This window comes from Bos taurus, chromosome 7 (assembly GCF_002263795.3).
Source record: "Bos taurus isolate L1 Dominette 01449 registration number 42190680 breed Hereford chromosome 7, ARS-UCD2.0, whole genome shotgun sequence".
Lineage (NCBI taxonomy): Eukaryota > Metazoa > Chordata > Mammalia > Artiodactyla > Bovidae > Bos > Bos taurus.
Genome location: NC_037334.1, coordinates 37,243,471 through 37,255,056, shown reverse-complemented (window position 1 = coordinate 37,255,056; position 11,586 = coordinate 37,243,471).

Genomic DNA, 11,586 nt, shown 5'->3' with positions numbered 1-11,586 from the left:
TGAGCTACCAGGGAAGCCCAAAGGGCCCATTTAACGCAAGCCTGGACTTTCGACCCCTGGGCTTTGAGAGAGAATACATTTGTGTTGTTTTAAGTCAATAAGTTTGTGATGACTCATTATACTGTAATAGAAAACTCAACAGTGTCAGTGTCAACAATTGGCACAAAAATCTACAGAGTAAAATCAGGAAAAAGTGAGGGATGAACAAGTGTATTCAAAGGAAGAAAAAAGGTTTTTCAACTGGAAATCAGGATTGCAGTTAGCTTCGTGGAGAGTGCCTGGGGAGAGGGGAGAGCCTTCTGGAGTGCTGGCAGTGGTCTACACCTTGCTGTGGGAACTTTATCTGGATACTGGTGTGTTCACATATAAAAAATGCATTGAACTGTATACTTCAGGCTTGTGTGTATGTTGTTGTTGTTCAGTCGCTCAGTTGTGTCTGACTCTTTGTGATCCCATGGACTACAGCACACCAGGCTTCCCTGTCCTTCACTATCTCCCAGATTTTGCTCAAACTCATGTCCACTGAGTCAGTGATGCTATCCAGCCATCTCATCCTCTGTCGTCCCCTTCTCCTCCTGCCCTCAATCTTTCCCAGCATCAGGGTCTTTTCCAATAAGTCAGTTCTTCACATCAGGTAGTCAAAATATTGGAGCTTCAGCTTTAGCTCCAGTCCTTCCAATGAATATTTAGGGTTAATTTCCTTTAGGATTGTGTGTCTCAATAAAAAATAATGAATTAACTGCAGTGAGCTTGGTGTCAAACCATTACCAAAATTCTAGATAAAATCTGTGTGTATTGTGCATGGTTGGTACTCAAAAAATATTTTTTTCTTGTGGTAAAATATACATAGCATAAAATTCACCATTTAAATCATTTTCAGTGTACAATTCAGTGACACTAAGTGCATCCACATTGTTGTGCAACCAGCGACACTATCCATCTCCAGAACTTTTTCATTATTCCAAACTGAAAGAAATACGCTTTTGTTGTTGAGATTCCTGACTCTGTTTTCTTCTGGCCGTGTGAACAGGTCAAGGAACAACACAGGATGGCTATCGAGGCGCTGCTGGTATTTGGTTTTATTTATGTATAAGGTTGACATGAGCTCTGATTTGCCTCTGGGTTTTAGTGGAGTAAAAATTCTTGGAAGGTGGCCATTTATTTTTACCCAGTTTTATAAGCGAGGATTTTTATCATCCCTTCCCAGTCCCACTTTTCATCGCTTCCTCACTCAAACCACATTCTCCATTGTAACAAGTTATTTGTGATTCTCAGACCATACAAGAACTGTTTGATCCTTGCCTGTGTACCTGCTCTGAGATGCTGTCACATCCTTCTATGCCTGGTAGACTTACTCTAACTTACAGTTGGCTCATTTAGAACATCTTATTGTGCACATGCTCTGTGCTAGGTGCAGGGCATACACTGGCGGACAAGACTTAATCCTGCCTCCATGGCATCAAGGGCCGAGATGGACACGTGTCCTTCAAATCGTTACTCCTTTGTGAAACTTTCTCCAGCTGCCTTCCCTCTATGCTCCATTTTCCCTAGTGCCATTGTCTGAGGCTTTTTTTTTTTTTTTTTTTTAGCAATTTATACATACATCTCCCTTCAGACAGCCCCCCTCCCTGGATCACATTTTTTTATATCCTTGTCTCCATGGACAGAGGAGCCTGGCTGGCTGCAGTCCATGGGGTCACAGAGAGTCAGATGCAGCTGAGCATGCATGCACTCTTCTACTTACCTGAAAGTTACCTAAAAATCTGGTTCTTCCTGTTCATTCCTCTGTCCCCGGTACACAGCACAGTGGCCAAGGTGGCCACTCACTTACTATTCCCTGAATGAGTGAGTTGGATGTGGGCTAGGGATGCTAAGGATATATTATGACTAAATTGCAAACTCTACCTGAGAATCATAGCACCTGAACATCTGTAAGTTACTGAAGTTTGGTTAATAAATAGAGAAAATGCACAAGGCACATTTCGAGTCTTCTTATGATGGATTTATATTATTAATCACACCAAAGTACAGGAACCTGTGAACCTGTACTTCCTCCTCTCAAAGTTGGCTCCCTTTCTTATTAATTAAGTTGGGTATGCTATAGTATAAATCTCCCGATGCGTATTCCACTCATTTCATACATACTAATGAGGACAAGCCTACGAGTGTGGTGGTGGTAGGGAAAATCATTTATTCAGCTGTGGGAAAAATAACATCAGGACTCAGACCCCCTGCTGACTTTGCACACAGCTCTTTTAAAGATTGATATTGGCATACTAATTAAGTAGCTGAGTGCATTAAATAAAGAACATGTCACAGGAGGTTATTAGCGACTCCTTGTGTTTCTCCACGTTGCATCTTGTAGGTGAAGGTAGAGTGTATGGACATTATCTACCGTTTTTTGAGTTTTCTGCTCTCATCAAAAATTAATCACAGAGTTCAGAGAATTTTCAAAGTTCCAATTAACTGTAGAGAGACTCACTTTGATACAAAGCGCCATGGTTATGCCTGTCTCCTTTACAGTGTGTGTATTTAACAGAAACTGTGGGTGATGGTCTCATGGCTAAGCGAGGATGTACTCTGAAGATGTGTCCTCAGACTTGAAAATTGTGCCTAGATTGTTTCCTAATTTCTAGAAAGAGAGAAAAAGGTAAGATAAGTCCCCCAGTCATGGTTTTCTTTGCAGGAAATGATTTGTACTCTTCCTGAAAGTGAAATTTGCATTATTTTTGACAAGTCCACATGCCTAGTCAGCTCTGTCTGTATCCTGCCTGACTATAGTTAATGATGGCAGAATTGAACCCCAGTAGTAGTAATTTTACCGTATATCACCTACTCATTTATTTTTTGAATGTCAGTACAAGCAAAATTTTTCAAAAAGCACAGGGAAAGCATTTGTGTGTGTGTTAATATGTAAAGGTGACTGTTAAATTATTTCCTGAGTATTAAATAAAAGTCTTTCTTCGAACAAGAAAGAAGGTGACGAATATTCCGGGAGTTGGTGACGGACAGGGAGGCCTGCTGTGCTGCGGTTCATGGGGTCGCAAAGAGTCGGACACGACTGAGCGACTGAACTGAACTGAAGTATAGCGGTTTTCGTCCTTCCCTTTTGCTTCTTTCTATGTCATGGACATAAAGTGTAGGAGAAGTTTAGGATGGGTAGGTGCCAGTGGATTGAAGAACTGATGGAATGTTTGTTTGGATTGTAGCTTGACCAGAACTGGGAAATGAAAGCCAGAAACAGGCAGGGTCTTGGCCAGTGTCATACAACCAAGACCAGATCATCAGCTCTGACTGCCAGTGGCTGAAGACACGGAAGAGACACAGTTACAAAAATGTTCCTCTTTCTTTACTTTTCTTGTTTATCTTTCCCCATATGTTTTTCTCCATCTGTATCTTGACACTGTGTATTAGTAGAGATAAAAGAACTCACTCTTGTTTTCATTTCTGTTTCTCCTGATGCATCCAGTTTTCCCCCTCACTGGGCTCCCAGCTAACTCTTTCCACTCTTTCTTGTCAATATTCTGTTCCCAGAGAGCTGGATCTGTTTTCAATGTTTTTCTGGCTAAATCGAGATTGCAGGAAGAGTTGAAGTGTTGACTTTGTATTGTTTCTTAGTTTACCACGAAAGTGGAGGGAGGAGGTAGGATGACGGGAAGGGAAATATTAAGTCATGCTAACAGACTCTTCCCTCCCTTTTCTTTTTTTTTCCCCCCAAATCTCATTTTATTGATTTGCTTTCCTTTTTAAAACTTGGTATTGGAGAATAGTTGATTTATAATGTATTAGTTTCAGGTGTACAGCCAAGTGATTCAGTTATACATATATCCGTTCTTTTTCAGATTCTTTACTCATATAGGTCATTACAGAATATTGAGCAGAGTTCCTCGCGCTATTCAGTAGGTCCTTGTTGGTTATGTGTCTTACATATAGTAGTGTGTGTGTTAATCACAAACTCCTAATTTATACCTCCCTGCCATGTTTCCCCTTTGGTAACCATGTTTGTTTTTGAAATCTGTGTCTATTTCTTTTTGTAAATAAGTTTATTTGTATCATTTCTTCAAAATTAGATTCCACATATGCGTGATATTACATGATATTTGTCTTTGCCTGGCTTACTTCGTTTAGTATGATAATCTCTACGTCCATCCATGTTGTTGCACATGGTATTCTTTCTTTTTTGTGACTGAGTAATATTCCATTGTATGTAGGTACCAAATCTTTATCAGTTCCTCTGTTCATGGACATTTAGGTTGCTTCCATGTCCTGGCTATTGTAAATAGTGCTGCAATGAATATTGGGGTGTATGTATTAAATATCTTTTAAAATTATGGTTTTATCCAGAAGTGGGAGTATATTCCTAAGAGTAGGACTGCTGGATCCTATGGTAGTTGTATTTTTAGTTCTTTGTGGAACCTCCATACTGGTCTTCATAGTGGCTCTATCAATTTACATTTCCACCAGCAGTGCAAGAGGCTTCACTTTTCTCCACATCCTCTCCAGCATTTATTGTTTGTAGACTTTGGATGATGGCCATTCTAACTGGTATGAGGTGACACCTCATTGTAATTTTGATTTGCATTTCTCTAATAAGTGTGTGGGCTTCCCTCTTGGCTCAGATAATAAAGAATCTGCCTGCAATGCAGGACACCCAGGTTTGATCCCTGGGTTGGGAAGATCCCCTGGAGAAGGAAATGGCTACCCATTCCAATATTCTTGCCTGGAGAATCCCATGGACAGAGGAACCTGGCAGGCTACAGTCCATGGGGTCACAAAAGTCGGACATGACTAAGTAACTAACCCTTTCACTTTTCTCTAATAATTAGTGATGTTGACCATGTTTTCATGTGCTTTTTGACCATCTGGATGTCTTCTTTGGAGAAGTGTCTTCTTAGTTCTTTTTCTAAACATTTTATTTATTTGTTTCTGGTTGCACTGGGTCTTTATCGCTGTGCACGGGCTTTCTCTAGTTGCAGTTAGTAGGGGCTACACTTTGTTGTGGTGCGTAGGCTTCTCACTGCGGTGGCTTCTCTTGTTGCAGAGCACGGGCTCTGGGTGAGAGGGCTTCAGTAAGTGCAGCATGTGGGTTTTGTAGTTGTGGTGTGTGGCTCTAGAGCACGTGGGTTCAGTAGATGTGGTGTGTGGCTCTAGAGCACGTGGGTTCAGTAGTTGTGGTGTGTGGCTCTAGAGCACGTGGGTTCGGTAGTTGTGGTGTGTGGCTCTAGAGCACGTGGGTTCGGTAGTTGTGGTGTGTGGCTCTAGAGCACGTGGGTTCGGTAGTTGTGGTGTGTGGCTCTAGAGCACGTGGGTTCGGTAGTTGTGGTGTGTGGCTCTAGAGCACGTGGGCTTCAGTCATTGCAGCTTGTGGGCCCTAGAGTGCGGGCTCAGTAGTTGTGGCACAGTCTGAGTTGCTCTGCAGCACGTGGAATCTTCCCAGACCAGGGATCGAACCTGTGTCTCCTGCATTGGCCACTGTCCCACCAAGGAAGTCCTCTTCTTAGTTGTAAGAGAAGGTTTTTCCCATCACACCAGTTGCCTTGCAGAACTGACTCACTGATCAGATCATGTTTTCTTTCCACTGCCTTACCCAGTGACATTGAAGCAGGTACCTTGGCTGGAGAAAAGCAGGGGTGTGGCAAGGGGGAAGCAGAGCAAGGTGGGGGAGTGCATTCGGCATGTCTTGGAAGAAATGTACCACTTCAGAGCAAATTCTCGATTTGACCCCTGCCCCTTGCACCTTTTAGGGCAGGGTACACCATGACCCTTTTGTGCCTTGTTTCCTCATCTTTGAAACAGGAACAAAAATATCTCTTTCCCAGGTTAGAGGTGAGGATGAACTAAAGTGCTTGGCACAAAGCCCGGTCTGCAGGTGGTTACGATTTTCACAGAGTGACATCAACAGGCAGGACATGGTTTCTTGGGAATTCTCACAAATTCTCTCTGAACCAAGACGTCCATGAAATGGAGCTCTGTTTCAACAAATTTTCTTTCTTGGGCATTGGGATAAGAGAAAGTTCTTGCCCTGGGAGGGTAAAGGAGGACAATGGTAAGATCTAGATGAGCTGTCAGCACCTCAGCCAACTGGTGTGAATTCTAGCTATGCTCCAATGCTCAGAAAGAGCTGCAGTGCCAGGCTGGAAAGAGATAAAGCCCAGAGACCCAGACTGTAGACACTGGCACTTCTAAAGCTATTTCCGTGTGTGCAATTGAAAAATGTCGACGCTGGCTGTTCCTGTCCATCCTGATGTGGAGGTGGCCAGCGTTACACAGCAAGAACTGCAGGCCAGTACGGATCCTCAACTGACCTGGAATCTCTTGTCTCAGACAGACTTCATGGGAAGCTTCCTTAGGGTTTTTCTGTGTTGTACTTGGCCCAGGCTCCCAGCCCCAGGCTTGGTCTTCAAGTCTCCGTCAACCACGATGATGCAGCCTCAGGCCAGCAGCTCTCTCTGCAAAAGCCACCCAGGCCTTGGGAGACATACACGATGCCTCTACTGTTCCCAGCATCGTTCTGTGTGGACCAGACCCTTGGGCTTTAATTGAGTCTACTCCCTTTCCTGTGCTCCTCCCACTGTGATGGGAGGGAGAATGAGGCTCACTGTAATAAAGTGTGAAAGAGATAAGTGGAAGCAGAATCTGGGCTAAAAATTCATTTTTCTTGTTACCATATTTCTTTGCTTGTTATAGCTTCTTCATACCCTAGAGCTCTTGTCAGCGACCCATTTTGTGAATGGAGACATTTCTACTTTGAAGTCATAATTTATCCTGCAAGAGCTGCTAAAAGAAGCACTTTTAAACTCGGATCTGAGTGGAGGCTGGGAATTGTAAGTCACCTCCAAGCACTTGGGTAAATTGCAAAGAGTAGAGTCTTTTTACCTCCGGGAGTCAATTTTAACTTATTGCTTTTTTTCTCTGAAGACAGTTTTCTCAAACATTTCCTCCTCCTTGCTTTCATTGCATATTCTGACTTAAGTGGTACGAATGAGCCATCCGTAGTTCATTTATGATATTTAGTTTGCTGATAACTTGTGGCCACCTTATCATTAACCATCTAGCTAAACAAGAGTTTTAAAAATTAACCTATGGAAGGCCTCAAGAAATACTCTATTTTTCCAACCTGTTCCAAGACAATTGCAGTTACTGCCAGCCATCTCTCTTCCTAATAAGCCTTAGAAAGAGAATATGGCAGAGAGGGTAAGAACATGGATGCTGGCATCCACATGCCTGGATTCAAATGCTGACTTTATTATTTGTCAGCTCTGTGATGGAGGGTAAGCTGCTTAACCTCTCTGTGCCTCAATTTCTTCATCTATGAATGAAAGTAAAGTTCACATCTTCCTTAGAGAGCTGTTGCAAGTAGTAAATGAGTCAAGATACCCAAAGATTCTGGAAGTTGCTGGACACATAGAAAGCAAAATGTAAGCACATCTTCTTCTTATTAAATTGTCTTGTAAATGTGAAATATTTGAGTATTAGAAAGAAAGACATCTAGATGGACCAGGAAAGCATATATTTGTAAAAATAGTTATCTTTTACAGTTTGATTAATAGTCAAATGGCTATGAAAAGCAAGTCAGATTTAATCAAAGGTGTTCCTAGAATAGATTTAGTTTTTGAAAGTGTTTTGTTTTTTGTTAAATTAAATCAGAGGCATTATCTATTTAAATCTTCCAGGTCTTATTACAATGGTATTTTGAATGTCATGTTTTAAAGGTTGAAAAGAATGTTTTCAATGTGTGAGTTTGCATAACACAGCCACCTGACTGAATAGGGCTATATTAAGTGGCCTGCTTGACTCCCTGGGGCCCCCCCAACCCTTCTATCTTCCCACATGCTCTCGAGAGAGCGACATGTAGCACATGTTATGCAAGCTCCGGAGAAAGATAATAAAAACACTTTTCTGTCTCCATATGTTATTGCTTTTTCTACACACTGAGTTTTCAGGGTAACTGTCTTGTTGAATTTGCCTATTGCTGACAAAGCTATTCAGGATTAAACAATACTCTCTGCCATCTATTAGGAGGCCAGATTTCCCTGAGAGAATTCTTTTGTGGAACCCTCGAAATGTCCCTTTGTTGTAACCACAGAAGGTCACAAGAGAGCAGCTGAAAGGTGCAGCTGAGTTTTATTTATTAGATGTACACACACGCACACATGTGCAAACGCATGTGTGCACACACACACATATGCAGACACACAGAGCCCTTGTGCCTCATTCCTTCACATTTTTCTGAGGTTGATTAGTGAAGAAATTTGGGCATAAATCTCTGCTAGCTTGGGGCCATGATTGCTTTATGTTTCCAGGAGCTCAAATGCATTACAGTTATTCCTTAATCTTCACAGTGTGCTTTTAGTAGGACTCTATTGTACCCATTTTCCTGCCAGAAAGTCCAAGGAGAATTCTAGGAATGTAGCCAAATACTGGCAGATGACTCACTGGACAGTCACAATTCAGCCACAGAGACGCAGGCATGTGTTTGTTTGGATGCCCCCAAAGGGAAGGTCGTGTTACTTTAATTTCTAGGGGAGGTGGAGAATGTGGGGAGATTTGCACAGTTTTAACCTGGAGGCTCAGAGTTCTCATTCCAGTATGATGCCCTGGCTTCTGATCCCACGGGCAAGTTCAGGTCCTCTTGCATCTTGCTTTCAGAACCCACATATATCCTTGTCTTCTAATATGTATCATGTTGTCCTCTTATATTGACTTTTATGATCACCTGAATAATTATCTCCACCCTGAGGGCCAGAACTCCATAAAGAGAACGTTTTACTGATCACTGCGTTCTCAGTACCCAACCCAATGGCTGGCATAGAGTTGGTGCCTAGTAAACAGTGCCCGGTTGAGTGGTCTCCTCTTCGTGCGTGTTTCTTGTGCTTTAGTGTCCCCTGCAGCGCCACTGATTCAGCTGGTGATGACTGGGGCCAGACATTATAGGGGGGTCGTGGTGGCTAAAATTATCACATAATCCTCTAGGCAGCCAGGGAGGTGTTATTCCATCAATCAGTACTTTCACAAGAGTTTATTAGATTTGCACTTATGCTCACTTTGTGCTCAGTGCTAAAAACCGAGGGAAATAGTGAAAAGAATAATAGTTTCCTTGCCTAGAGAATTTCAAAATCTAGCTGGCAAGATGAATTCTTATACAAATATCATAATTAAGTGATAATTGAAAAGATTAAAAAAAAACCCAGACTGGTTTTAAGGGAAGTAAAGTTTCAGAGGATGGAGAGATGAAAGTGTTCTGAAATGGACAGAAGAGGTTCCTATGGAGTGAGGAGGGCTATGTGGGGCTGGGATTATCACAGGGCAGAGTGAGACCTTATGTGTGGTAAGGGGAGACCCGATGAGCAAAGACCTGGGGACTGGCATGAAGACGGCTGCCCTGAGGACAAGAGAGGCCACCAGCCTGACTGGAGTGGTGTGTGCTTGAGAGAGAGGAGGAGATCAAAACCAAATGTTGGAGAACCCTGACAGGTGGTCTGTGATCTTGACTCAGCCGGCTCAGCCTGGGACTTCAGTGCCCAAGGTCGAGGTGTGACAAGAGTTGGAGTGATAATGGGGTTGGAGGGAGTTATAGGGGCTCATCCTAGCACCTCTATGCCACACTGTCCTCTAGGTTTCAATTTTACTCCCATCAGCACTCAGTTTTTTGACTTAAAAACTCCCAATGATGAACCAGCCTGATCTGTCTATAAGACAGTGGTTCTCAAACTTGAGTGTGCATCACCCCCTTCAGGGATCTTATTTTAAATGAAGATTCCTGGGACTTGTCCCCCACCACACACCCAAGTTCTGATTCCATAGCATAGTTCCAGAGGGCTTAGGGAGCTGCATTTTTGCAAGAAGCCAAGGTGCTCCATAGACCACACTTTGCAAATATCACCCTAAGGAGTAAGTGGTTCAAGGAACAATAAAAAAAACTTAGAAGATGGGCAGCCAGCAGAAGTCGTGTATAATAGAAGCATATGTACAGTTCACCACTGTGGTGGTGTTCTTTGATGAAATTTAAACACTGTCCAAATAATTCTTAGCTTTCCCATTGTCTAGGGGCTTACCTTAATTTGATGAGTAGAGTGATATATATGGTAGACATGGAAACGATCCAGTTTCCAGAAGCTCAAGTTGTGAGAATACTCAAGCTCCCCTTAATCCAAGGACATCCTGAGAGCAGCCACTTGAATTTATGCTTGGCTATCAGCTGGGCCCAGAGCAGCTCATTTTAAACTACAATTAGTAGCAAATTATAGTCAGACTGACTTTCAAAAGAGCTGGTTACATTCTGCTAGGAAACAATTTAAAGGATCAGGTTGGTAGTGCCTCTAAATCAGGCAGGCTCATCTGGCTCCTGAGACTGGGGCCTCCCAACCCTGCAAAGATGGATTCTTGTTTAGCAGAAATTCAGGTTTGGGCTTTGGTATTCTCATCAGTGTTCACTGACAATAGCCGGATCTGCCTGGAGAGGGTGCAGAGAACTCAGTGGCAAACATGCAGAATGGTAAGGATGTGTGTTCCTTCTGCAAATGGGGAGAACTGCCAGAGACTGTGGTACCCAGCTTCTTCAATCTTGTGGTGTGACCTCTCTGCAAGCCTTGTTAGGAAGTCAAGAAGCCCCCAGAGGTCACACCGAGGAGGGAAACTCCTCTGTCAACTGTTCTCTCATTCAGTACACACTAAAGAAAGGCCGGACAGCACAGGGTAAAATCATGCCACTGGGCTCCCTACAAAGTCACACCATTCCCAGTGTGATGACTGGAATGCTATCAGCTGATTAGTCCCTTCAGAGCTGGAATGCGGGGTGTGCAGAGTGGGGTACCGTTTTCAATGGGTCAAGTGAACTTCCTCAGAGTTATAATTTGAGGAAATTGTAAAAGGTATTTCATTTCTTCTATCACAGCTATGGGGGAGGAGGGGTGTGTGCTGGGGGAAGCCACTGCAATACTTATTTTACCAGAAGTTTATTTCCTTTTGCTTCCCACTCTCCTGCAGTTTTATAATGAGAGGACAGTCATTTCACCTGAGATAAAAGCAAAGGGAAGAATTCTTAATAATGAAGGAAACATATTTTAAAACCAATACCACTCCTCTTTTTTTTTCCCCAACCTGTCATCAAAAAACTGTTTGGCTTCATTTTATGTGATGCTAGTTGGCTAGAGTCAAGCATTCATTGGGGGAATATGCAGGTTAAGCGAGTCCAGTGCAGCTGCCTTGGCTCATCCATGCCTGCGTGCAAACACCTATAATGCCTGGAGTTAAGGAAACAAAATCCCCCACTTCTGTGAATCTCCAGCTAAAGGCACTAAAGGCAACCTTCACCTCCCCCCAAGGACAACACAGGTCAAGGGAGAGAATGTTGTTGAACCACACTGAATTTGATTCAAAAGTCAACACCCTTTTCAAAAATGTAAAAAATTTTGCTTGCTTTAAATATCTACCAGGCACTGAATGGGTGGGTCATTGGCGACTCTCCAGGACCACCTAGTCTCTGACTACCACCCAGGTATCTTCCAGTCTCCAACTCAAGATAAAGGAGAGACACCCATCCTGAAACACATCTTGCATGTTTTCTTCTTTTATTCTCTTTCTTTG